Source organism: Camelina sativa, chromosome 11, assembly GCF_030686135.1.
Source record: "Camelina sativa cultivar CO46 ecotype springtype chromosome 11, ASM3068613v1".
Classification (NCBI taxonomy): domain Eukaryota; kingdom Viridiplantae; phylum Streptophyta; class Magnoliopsida; order Brassicales; family Brassicaceae; genus Camelina; species Camelina sativa.
This window is the reverse complement of record NC_141890.1, coordinates 28,937,060-28,949,885: the sequence shown is the minus strand read 5'-3', so window position 1 is coordinate 28,949,885 and position 12,826 is coordinate 28,937,060. Positions and strand designations below refer to the sequence as shown.

Sequence of the window (12,826 nt, the reverse complement as noted above, 5' to 3'; positions counted from 1 at the left end):
TCATAACTGCCGAGAATGTAACCATACTTGAAACGCCGTGTCATATCGCCGATCACCGGAGAGGCCAATGGCGAGAAGCTGATCACGAACTTGTCTCTCTATCCAGTCGATGATGCAGGCTGCAGTGTGAGAAGTCTCACCATGACGACGCCCATTACGCTCGCGCCATAACATGTAGACAACAACTTGGAAAACATACCTTAGACGGAAGCCATCAACCCTGTGGAGTTGTGGGTTAGAGAGAGTGTCGAGTAATGATGACCAAACCGTTGTGTAGTGGGCTCCAAGAAGACCCTTTGACTGCGCGGACCACACTTCAGAAGCAAAAGGGCAACTAAAGAACAGATGATCTCTAGTCTCCATTGTAGAGTGGAATAAAATGCAGGTCCCCGCAAGCCACCCGTTCCAAAACGCCATTCGTAAAACGTCATTCTTACCTCGCCATAATAATTTGTCAGGTTTTGTCTGTCGTCGCTGCCATTGAGAATACAGAGCATCCTCCATTGCAGTTATCTGCTCCGATCTGTGCCGCCGTCGACGACGATGAGTCCAAGCATCCGAGAGTGTACTTTGTCGACTGATGCCCATATCAATAACACCTCTGTCACCAACAATGTCAATAAAAGGACCCAAATCTGACCAGTTATCGAACCAAAAAGAAGTGTGACTTCCATCCCCCACCTCAACTTTACAAAACGTTTTGGCCAGTGGTCGATATTTGAGAAGCTTTTTCCATATCCAGGTGCCCAAGCTCGATGTGCTCTGAACTGACCAGAAGGATACTTGCCGTAAAAGATTCATAGTAGACCATGCCACCCACAAGGAGGTACCATGGGATATTAAACGCCAGATTAGCCGCAAACAACACACAAGATTTGCTTCCTTTAAAGAACGTAAACCAAGTCCTCCCTCTGCTTTAGGCGTACAAACAACCTCCCATGATACCTTTGCCTTTCGAGCATTCATTTCTGTCCCAGACCAAAGGAAAGCAGAGCATAAAGATTCAATATCAGCGATACACGCACTCGGTAGTTGGAACGCCCCCATCCAAAAACTACAAACACTCCACAACACAGAGGATATCAGATTAAATCGACCAGCGTAGGATAAAGAACGAGCAGTCCAAGAGCCTAGACATTTTTGAATCTGCTCCAATAAAGGAGTGCAATCCATCACTGTTAGCCGTTTGGTGACGAGGGGGAGGCCAAGGTAGCAGACTGATAAGGAGCCCACTGCAAACGGAAGTTGCACCCCAGGAGGATAAGCAACATCACCAGCCAAGTAGATAGTTGACTTTGCCAAACTTATAGTGAGCCCTGAAATCTTAGCAAACTGATCAAACACCGCCAACACGCCTCAATAGATCTCAGCTTACCATCCGATAGAACCAGAAGATCATCAGCAAAGCTTAAATGAGTGAGACCTAAGTTCTAACACCGCGGATGATAGCCAAACAAACGCTCTCCCGCTGCCCTGTCCAAAAGTTTGGAGAGTACATCCATACACATGACAAACAAATACGGGGATAGAGCACAACCTTGATGCAGGCCCCGCGAGCTCCGGAAGAAACCCGCAAGCTCACCGTTAACCTGAACTGAGAAAGAGGTTGTTGACACACAAAGCATAATCCAGTGAATAAATAGTGGCGGGAAGTGCATGGCAGAGAAAATCTTGGAAAGAAAAGACCATTGTATTGAGTCAAAGGCCTTGGAGATGTCGATTTTCATCGCACAACGACCAGAGATAGAGGACTTATGATAATCTTTGACAAGTTCAGTAGCCAGTAGAACATTCTCAATCAAAAGTCAGTCTTGAACAAAAGCAGACTGGTTACTCGAAATGAACTTTGGTAAGAGCCTCTTAAGAAGATTAGCAATGATCTTTGAAATTACCTTATAGATTATGTTGCAGCAGGAGATTGGACGATAATCTTTCATCTTCTTTGCAGCGGTAGACTTGGAAATAAGTGCGAGAATTGTAGCATTAACACCCTTAGGCAAGAAACCCTTGGCAAAAAACGATTGTACAGCCAGTACAAATTCTGCACCCACTATGTCCCATGTTGCTTTAAAGAATTCAGAAGTGGATCCATCAGGTCCCGGTGCCTTATCACTTGGCATAGAGAAAAGGACTTTTTTCACCTCATCACCAGTGACTACACGGGTGAGAGATTGCTGATCAGTGGCAGTACATCGATAAGGTAAGAGCTGCTCAAGCTCCTCCACCATGATCCCTTTAAAGTTTGCAGGAACCTCCTGCAAGAACTCCCTAAAGTGTCGCTCAGCCTCACGCTTTATATCAGCATCATGTTTGACAACATTACCATCAGGACAACGAACCTCCTTAATATTATTCACGGCTTCTCGAGTTTTAGCCGCACTGTGAAATGTTTTGTTGTTCTTATCCCCCACCTGTAGCCAATGTAACTTAGACTTCTGTTTCAAAAACTTTTCTTCAAGGCCGACTAAAAAGTCCCATCGTTTAAAATCAGTGTTCTCCTCCTCCATCAACTGAGTAGAGGGATTAGATAAAGTAGCATGCTGCTTTTGGCATAAATCAAGATAAGCCTCTGCTGTTTTCCGAACAAGGTGCCCTATCCGCCTTCTCGCTAAGGAGCGCAACATTGGTTTAAGACCTTTAAGTTTTTTTGAGTAACGAAACAGAGTGGATGTGGATAAGAATAAAGGCACCGTGTCCTGCCAGTACTCACCAACGAGTGGTTTGAATTCCTCCATTTCTGTTAATATATTTACAAACTTAAATGGTCGACGTCGTGTATGAGTTGGAGCACCTCCACCATGTATCATTATGCGACACGACAAATGATCGGAACAACCACCAGCGGCAAAAACGCTATAAGAGTGCGGATATGAACGCTTCCATGCTCCATTTATCAAGACACGATCAAGTTTTTTAAGGATAAGGTCATTCTCCCTCTTATTACACCATGTGTAAAGGGGACCATGATACGCCATATCCGAGAGAGAGCAATGATTGATGACAGCTTGAAAATCACGCATTCCCCCTGTGACCAGCGGACTATCATCCACTCTTGAATGCTCCACCATGTCAAGAGTTTCATTGTAATGATCCTTAAGTAGCCAAGGCTTATGCTGCAGAAGTGCTGAGTCAGAATGATCCTTAATCTCCTGCCAAAGGATCTTCCTAACCTCCGCAGTATTCAGAGCATACACAAAAGAACAAAAAAATGCCTCCTGATCCTCCATCTTCACAGAGCAGGTGATGATCTGCTCACTCTTATAGAATGGATCAACCCTCACATTTCCTTTCCACATAACCCATATACGACCCCTGCGGTTATGCTCATAATTAGACAAAAGAGACCAGTCAGGAAACAGACGACTCACCAACTGCTCAGCCTTCCTTTCCCTTACTCGAGTCTCAAGAAAACAACCAAACTGAAACTGATTACTCTCCACCCACTGTTTAACTATGGAATGCTTAGAAGATTTATTGAGACCACGGACATTCCAAAAAAAACCAGACATTATTATTGTGAGGGAGGCTTCCTGCTCTGGTTAGGAGCAAGAAGATTCGAGACTGTTTTATGAGCCGTTTTGGTACCACGCGGCAAGTAGGGACGCGTAGAGACCACTCCCTGCGAACCCCTTACCTGAATGCCCTCGTCAGGATGCCGAACCGTAACATTTTTGGTGGCCATACTGGCCTGCACATCATTGGTAGACGGTAGATCTACTCCACTCCCCTCCCCTGTTTGAGACTCTTCATCAGCTCCCAAAACAGAGTAAGAGTTTGAGAGCAGAGAGGCCTCACCAGACTTCACAGAACTAGTTTTGTTACTTGGGCTCCGACCCGATTTTGGCGTTTGCCAACCTTCCTCCTCCTGGTTTTCATCAGCATCGTGGACCATATTTTCTGGGAGTACAGAACTCTGCGAGACAGGCGGGTCTACAGCTAAAACTTCACGTTGTGCCGAGGATGAGTCCGTAGCAACAGTTTTGAGCAGATTCGAAGGAGATTGCTCTGCCTGCTGCTCGTTGACAATGTTATCCCCAGGAGACAAACAAGTAAACACAAGATGGCCCCATGTCTTGCATCTGGAACAACGCGGAGGAAGCCAAGGGTAACTATAACAGATAACGGAATCTAGTTCACCTTCCTCCTCTCCCATAAACGCATACTCTGTAGGGAGCTCCTTAGCTGGTGCACGCCTCTGTTTTGGAGTGTAACCGAATAGGTTTCCCAACTGCACTTGCCAAGAACTCCAAGCCCTTGTCCGTGAACATTGTGGGAGGAATATTTTTCAAAGTAACCCATAATGAGATTGACTTCATGGCCGGTTGAGCCTCTTCAGTGAAAGGTGTCCACTTCGAGACTATCATTGGCAGATCCGCAATGTTCCACATTCCACGATTCAAAACTCTATTCCTCATACCCTCATTTCGAATACGAAACTTAACAGTGGACTCATTCACCACAAAGACATCAATCAGGGACGACCGGTCTCCTAACCTCCAAATCTTATTCACTATCATGTGTATTTTCCCTACATGAGGAACTTTAACATGGAGAAACTTTCCAATCACAAAATCCTCCCATAGAGGCTTTGCCCCGACAAACACCGCTCGAGGAACAACAACCCTCTCCTTACCATCCACCTCCGACACTTCGAACTTCTGCTTTGAGAAAATACGTTTTTGTGCGACCTGGAGAAAAGAACGTTTCCCCGTGTGAGTCTCCGTTGCAGGCTGAATCGACGAAGACACCGCTTTTGAACCAACCACATGATCCCTATCAGACAACTGCACGTCCATCGAATCCTCATCAAAAAACACAGACCCCGTTTCTTTCTGCACAACCCCCACCGGAGCCTCCATCTGACCCGAACCAACCCCTAGACGGCTCGGAGAAGCCGCCGACGACACCATCCGTGACCAAAAAGTAAGAAAACCCTAATCGCTCTTTTTTCGCCCCTGCCACGCCAGCCCTCCGTCAAAATTTTGAATATTTTCCATATAGGACTGTTGCATATGCATTTTAGGGGACAATGATTAAAACCACCTTGTTTAAAGTCAAACCTTAGGAATGAAGTTATAGCTCTTAATCATAGTTCATTGTTGCTAGATCAATCTTTGGAAAAAATGAAAAATCTTTGTTTAAAACCTTGTGTCTTTTGAAAGCTTCCTCCACTTGTGTGAAACTTGCTTGAACATTGCATCATCTCCATACTATTGGACTTAACCTGAATTTAAATTATCTTGCTTATGGAATTTGAATACTTGCTCATGGTAACTCTAAACTCGGGTTAACATTCCATTTTTGCCAATCTTTTCGTTTAACCCGATTTGTTTTTCCCTACCCTTGAACCCAAGCCTTTCTTTCAAACTTTGTATTGAATTGTTGAGTGAGCCCTTTTCATTGTGCTATAGGTTGTGAAACCTTGAGAGTATTGAGAACGACAAAGAACTAGCTCTTGTTTTAGCTAAGTTTAGAATCATTTGGACTAGCTAATAGAATCAGTTTTGGAAGAATAGGTGGTTAGCATGATTACTTGGGATTGGGTTGAGGAATAAAAAGGAAACTAAAGAAGAAGGTCCCTAAGGTTCGGTTCATTTAAGCTCTAAGTCTCTAAGTAAAAAAAGTAATAAAAAAAAATAATCTTGCTATAGTCTCCTAGAAAAAGAAAAAAAATGTATATATATATAGGAATATTATTAGGAGTTTAGCAAAGAAAAAAAAAAGAAGAACTAGATGTTTAAAGATTACTTAGGGATTATAAAAAAAGAAAGGTTAAAATCAAGGATGTGGGTAGTTCTATTCTAGGGGGTTTGACAAGAAAAAAAAAAAAAAGGGTGAATGAGTAAAGGGTAAATTATCAATAGTTAAACTTTGTATGCCCTAATTGTTCTCAATCTTAAATAGTTTTCACAACTTTGCATTCCATCTTTTGAGAGAAAACCACCCAAAGATATTGTTTGAAACCACCACACCAAAAAGCCTTGCCCTTGAAACCGATTGAGCTTGATTCACTTTCCATTTGCAAGAATTAGCCAAACACTTTAATGAATGTGAAAGAGATGTTCTTTGGATGTTCTTTTGAATTGCAAGTCTTTGCTGATAGTTGGAGGATGAACTAGATCGATGCATGGTGATAAGCATAGAAAAATATTTGTAAGTATGATGATTGATCTTAGCACCGTTAAACTATCTTTAAGGACTATAGCTTGAATCCTTCGCTTAGCTCAAAAAGGTTATGAGTTTCATTTTCAACCCTTATCCTCCTACTTCCTTACTAGAGGACTAGCAAGATTAAGTTTGGGGGTCTGATAACTCTCTAATTTACATGTTTTAGGCATCTTTTTTTGTCCTTATTTTGCATTATAAATACCCTAACCTTAGCAATTTTAGGTCATTAACTGTAGGAATTTGCATTTAGGCCATTTAGGGTGTTGCATTCTTGCATTTGTGCATTTTGGATGAAAACAAGTGCTTTAGAGCCTAAAATGGCGAGAAACAAGGTCACCCTGATACTCATTGTTATTTGCATCTTTGATCGAAGTTATGAAGTTCTTCGAGTATCGCGTTTTTGTACTAGCATGGAAATAAGCTGTATTTGTGATCCCATGTATTTAGCCACTTGTTTCGGCTTTTTATGTGCCAATAGGTTTCTTCATCTCTGTAGGCTTGTAATAATTCTCTTTGATATATCGGTATTAATCGTCTTTGGTTCTGGTTAACACTTGACATGGCTTTGTTAAGAACCTCCTGATAGTGATCAATTATTTTTGCTGCATTGATATTGTGTTGATGTTTTCCTTTAGACATCGCTTGTCTACAGGCTGAAATCTGATCAGTGATTGAGTATAGCTCCTTTGATTTGCAGTGATTCCATCCTTTTGCAACAATTTTGTCAAAATATTTTATATGCAACAGTCGTTTGTCAAAACGAAAAGGTTTATACATTAGTGTATCAGTATGTTGGATTCTAGTGAAGAGCGGCTTGTGATCGGATCCACCAAATTCTAGGAACTCTGTTTCTGCATTTGAGTATTTTATACTCATTTCTTTGTTCGCCATCACTTGATCGAGACAACACTTCACCGTTTGAGTATATCTTTCTCCAACCCATGTAAACCTATCACCTTTAGACCGCAAATCCTTCAGGTTGCAACATGTGATCACCTTCCCAAAGTCTCTGAAAGTCCATTGATCTCTCTTTTCATGATTATTGCGAATTTCATTGAAATCACCCATAAGAAGCCATGGAGCATTTCTAGTCATTCCTATAGTTGTTAATCTTTCCCACAAAACATGTCTTTCACTCTGGACAGGATGTCCATATAAACAAGATAAATAGAAACTTATTTTATTAAAGATAATATGGGCGTCTATCATACGTTCGTCCTTTGAAAGAAGGGACAACTATACATGTTTCGTCCACATAATAGCTAGGCCACCACTCCTACTATGAGGGGCTCAGTAATTACATAATAAATCCTAATACAGAAGTAAAGTCAGGCACAATTTCACATCTATTTAAAGTTTCACACAAAAACAGCAAAATGTGGTTTTAAAGTACGACATAAACGTTTTAATCGTGATTGAGTCAGTTGCGCGCCCACGCCTTGACAGTTCCAAGAGACGACTTTCATATTGGTAGTTTTAGACCAACTAATTATTGTCGGTGTGTTACAAGAAATATAAATTTTATGAATTCTCTTGGAGTATCATAGATCTGTGTTAAAAAATTTCTTAAACGTACTTTATTTGTAAGGTAAATTAAAATAATTTTTTATGCTTTCCTAATTTTCTCCATATATATACATTTTAAATTTTAAATTTTTTACATTAATAGAAAAACATCTCAACCTTTGGCTCTTAGAAATTTTTGATGGAATATAAACTTTTTTTATAAAATTTCAATACTTTTAAAACGATGACTGTCTGTCCGATGATATAAGTAAGTTCAACTTCAAATAAACAATTAAATAAAAATCGCTTGGAATTCTTAAAAACTAGTTTTCAAATTCATGTGTAATGAAAAAAACGTAAACGCTATTTTGAGTTTACTGTCTAATTTTATTTCTAGGTAACTCAAACCTCTCAACTGTAAATCACTAAATCTCTTATTCTTATGGAATCAGATTTGGTGGGTTTGTAGCAATTTGGACTCGTAGGACATGATAAACAAGGAATTATATGGTGCTTGCTTGCTTCTTACGCTTCCAGAAGATGTGTTTGTTTGTTATCTCTCATTTCTTTCTCCAAGCGACCTTTGCAATCTATAGTCTTGTGCTGCAAAGGTCTTGGCTTGTCCAATGTGAAGTAGTAAAGGTTCTTCCTTTTATTTGAAAAGTCCAATGGCGAACCGGGACCTCTTTTTGCAAGGCGCTTTGTCAGTTACTTGTAGAGGTGGTGAAGTCTCTTGTTGGGATTTGGGTTCAGCAAAACAAGAGGTTTGGTTACGTGATGGCTGGTTTCTTCTCTGCTGTACTTGTAGGATGCCAGTTAATGCGCACAAGAGGTTGGTCCTTTGTGAATTCAAGAACAGATTTATGTGGTCACATGTGTTTAAGATCATTTGTAGAGTTGATGGCTCTACGAGCCAGGGATTTTTCCTCCATGAAAAAGATAAAGAAGGCAATTGTTTGTACCATGGTTTCATTATGAGCATTGAGAAGTTGTAATGTGCTTTTTACTAGAGGTGGAGACTGTTGGGATGCAATCCAAGTCCCACATCTGAAGTTTGAAAAGATTATCATTAATATATAAAGGGTTAGGGTCAATTTACTAATTGCCAATTGGTTTTTAGTTAGAAGCCCAAGATAAACCCAAATTTAACATGGTATCAGAGTCCAAAGTTAAAATTCTGGTGGACCTAGAAAAGTGGATACGGACATGCCTCTTGTTAACCCGAGTAATGGAGGCCCAATAAGGGGTTTATTATCGGTCCAAATGTGATCAGTTCGAGATGGAGTTATCATCTCGAGGAGGCGTGTTAATATTCCACATGTGGTCCTTGGTTTGAAGGGGAGATTGTTGGGATGCAATCTAAGTCCCACATCTGAAGTTTGAAAAGATTATCATTAATATATAAAGGGTTAGAGTCAATCTACTAATTGCCAATTGGTTTTTAGTTAGAAGCCCAAGATAAACCTAAATTTAGACACGGCGAGAGAAGAGTTTGTGCAAAGAGATTTAGAGAAAGCAAAAGGTGTTATTGGGGGAAAGAAACATGGTAGGGTTTCCAATTAGGAAGGTCGCTTTCTGTGGGAATAAAATCTAAAGCTCTGTGGTAGTTTACGTTCTATATCTAAGTTGTCATTTTATCATCTGACCACTACAGCTACAAAATAATTTTTGTATTAATATTTTTTTTATCAGAGTTTATCATTTTAAATGTATTGTCCTGTAAAGATATTGTTATTTACTTGTTAACAACATGTAATTTCTATCTAGCTGACAAATTATTCTCCTTGTAGATTACAGAAATGGATCAATTAATCACTGATAGGAGTGATATAAATGAAAAAAATACGTCTAATATTTTTCGGAAAACTGCGACCAAGCAAAATTACATCAAAAAACAATTAATCAGAATTGCACTACAACAACAACCCATTGAAACAAAAGTAATTTCTTTGGAAAGCGGAGTCAAATTACCTAGAAGACAAAGGAAGCAAATTGCATGATCTTATTAACTCTTTTGTTAATTTCAAAAGCAAAGATCAAAGGTAAATTATATATCGTATTAACTTTTTGTTAATTCCAATAAGGGGAGTATTTGTCAATTATGTATTTTGCTTATACTTGAAGAATCATTAAGTATTCCTAAACCCACCCTACGTGTGGGTTTATTTGATATACCAAAATTTTTAATATTACAAAATTGCAAATTACTTGTAGAGAAAGTAATATGAACACATGTATAGCTAATAAAACATTTGTGCTTGTTATTGATCCTTCTTTTTAAAACCTCAAAAATTAACTCAAACAACATCAAATCAATATCTTGCGATGTCAACCCTTCTTCCTTTGACCCAAAAGATAATTTTACAGAAACAATATCAAATCATCTATAAAGTCATACATAAAAATATGTTTTAAAATTTTTTAGAGTTAAATATTAATAATACTTGAACTTCTTATAGAGTTTAAATATTTATAATATTTTAAACTTTCTATGGAGGTATTTATAATATTTTGAAACACCCTATAAAGTTTAAATATTTATAATATTTGAACTTTTAAAAAGTTTTAATAATTATAATATTTTAAACTTAAATTTTTTAAAAATTTGGACGCCTGATAAAGCAAGTTTTCCTGCTCATTCGTTGTTGGAAGCATATTAATCTTATGGTTCTGAACCATTGTCTAAAAAAATTCTAGCCGATGTGGGACGTTGTACATAGTTCTTTTATTTCCATAAATTTAAAATTCTGAAAATTTAGAAAATGTTAATGAATGACATGTCAAATCCTGATAGGTTGTTTAAAATAGTTCTTAATAATATTTAATTCTAAAATTTAGAAAATGTTAATGAGTGACATGTTAAATCCCGATAGGTTGTTTAAAATCCTATATGGACGTCTTAAGGAGCTTATAGCTTCTACTTTTATTTAGTATAGATTAACAATCTTTTTTGTTTATATTTATGTTGTTTCAGGGATTAAGTGGTAGACATGAGATGGATAGACATGAAATAAGCTTAATGGATGTTTACACAAGTTAAAATAGTTATCTCTACTTTATAAACAGTATACTCATTTTCAGTTTTTAAAGAAAATTATGAAATGTGAAAGATGTATTTGATTTATTTTCTATCATGTTAAAATAAGATTTTTTTATTATTAATTTATGTTTTTCTCAAAAAGATACAATGAAAATTCACTATATAAAAATATATTTAACTGGTTGATCAATGTATATTTGAGAAAATGTCATAATACCATTATAATTGTTATGACTTAAATTATCGACACAATTTTGTCACTGATTGAGACAACTTTCAGTCATGTCATGACTTAATCCATGACATTATTATGACGAGATAATTATGAATTTGTTACATTTTGTTTGTCCCAATAAATATCTAAAAATCACAAATGTGTGAAAAATATATTTCTCTCAAATAATTTTCACTATTTTTAACTGCATAATGATAATAAAACCGTCACAATTGTTGCAACTAATAATATTGACACCATTTTTTATAGCTAATAGAGACATTTTTCAGTAACGACTTAGTTCGTAATAATATTATGACAAGATGAATTTATGTAAAACAAATACGTCATAATATAGTATCCAAAAGATCACAAATTTGTAACAACTTTTTTTGTCTCAAACAAATGTCACAATGATTCCACTTTTTTTGTAGTTATATATATACATATATATGCAAAATTACCTTTTACCTTTCTCCCGATTTATTGAAGGTCCTCTATTTGGTATTGTAAGATAAGTATAATTAAGAAGTTACATATGTGTGAGATTTCTGGCAAAATATAGTCTTTTTCCCTTGAGCATTATTTAGTAGAAAATATCATAATGTTCCATTGGAAAAATTAATTTTCAATCATAACTAATGGTTTTCCAACAGAAAAGAATTATTTTCCAAAGAAAAATAATGTCAAAAAGATTTCTAACTTCAAAAGAAGTTGAAGGTTACATGTCAAAAAGGTTATAATTACTTTGTCATAATGTATTTTGGTGGGAGCAAATTTGGGGGAAAAAATTAGAATGTTTTTTTAATCTTCTAAATCTATAGGACTTTAGAATTTTTAAATATGGATGCATATCTTGTTTTAAACATAATTATACGCATGAAATCATGTCAGATTTAACTTAAACAACACTAACCAAATGAGTCATCAATCAAATGAACTTCGTTAGCACTACGGTGAGAGTAGTGACTCACGCATCTTTTCCAAATCTTTCAGAGGATCCTGTTCAAATAATTGTTCGATACATCATAATACACTTTGCAAGCCGTCACTAACTCGTTGATACCATTTTCAAATTTCATTGGTAAATTGAGGATTGAATGAAAAATTATTTTCTATTATTTATTCATGTGTGGTACAAGTTCTTACATAGTATAAATACATTTCATACTAAAGTAGATATATGTATAGAGTAATAAATTGAAATTAAATTTTATACGCAATTTAAAAAAAAAAATTAGATTCTAAATTTCACTTAATTTCATGAGAAAATTAAAGACTCTTCGTGGAAATAAAAATCTTTAATAAAGATATATATATATATATATATATATATATATATATATATATATTAATAATATTCTGTAACATTAATAATCATTCCTATTGTACTTGGTGATGCGCCAAAAATTATTTTATTTCGATACTTTCATCATATTTTCCATTTTCAATAATTTCACGTTTATACTGTTTTTCTTTTTCTTTTGTAATTAACTTCGTCTATATTATTACCATTTGAATAGTTTAATTTGATTAACACTAACTAATACTAATTTCCTTTGTTTAGATAGTTAACACTAACAAAGTATGTCAAAAAAATTGGACTGATTTTTATCAATTAACAACTTATCAACAATTTTCTTTAAAAATATAGATCATATAATGACTCTTTTACGACCTACATTTTTAAAGAAAATGTTATAAAATTTTGCGGTCTTTGTAGACAAAATATGATAAAATAAATGAGTTATTATAAATATTATAAAACAGACCAAAGAGTTTCTCACTAAACATTAAACATGAGGGTATTAATGGGCAAGGTGGACCTGTATTTTTTTTTTTTTTGGTAAGAAATCGGGAGATAGCCTCTCGATCAATTTATTCAAACACTAAAGATA

General features: G+C 36.5%; 1 pseudogene across 1 annotated transcript; it reads right to left on the bottom strand.

The window, feature by feature from the left end:
• LOC147934555 (uncharacterized) lies at window positions 1-3,509 on the bottom strand (annotated as a pseudogene). The gene is made up of 4 exons (XR_015571367.1): window positions 1,774-3,509; window positions 1,460-1,611; window positions 1,020-1,232; window positions 1-878 (listed from the first exon to the last, which is right to left on the bottom strand). The product of XR_015571367.1 is annotated as an uncharacterized LOC147934555 (transcript).
• Window positions 3,510-12,826: the final 9,317 nt, after the last annotated feature.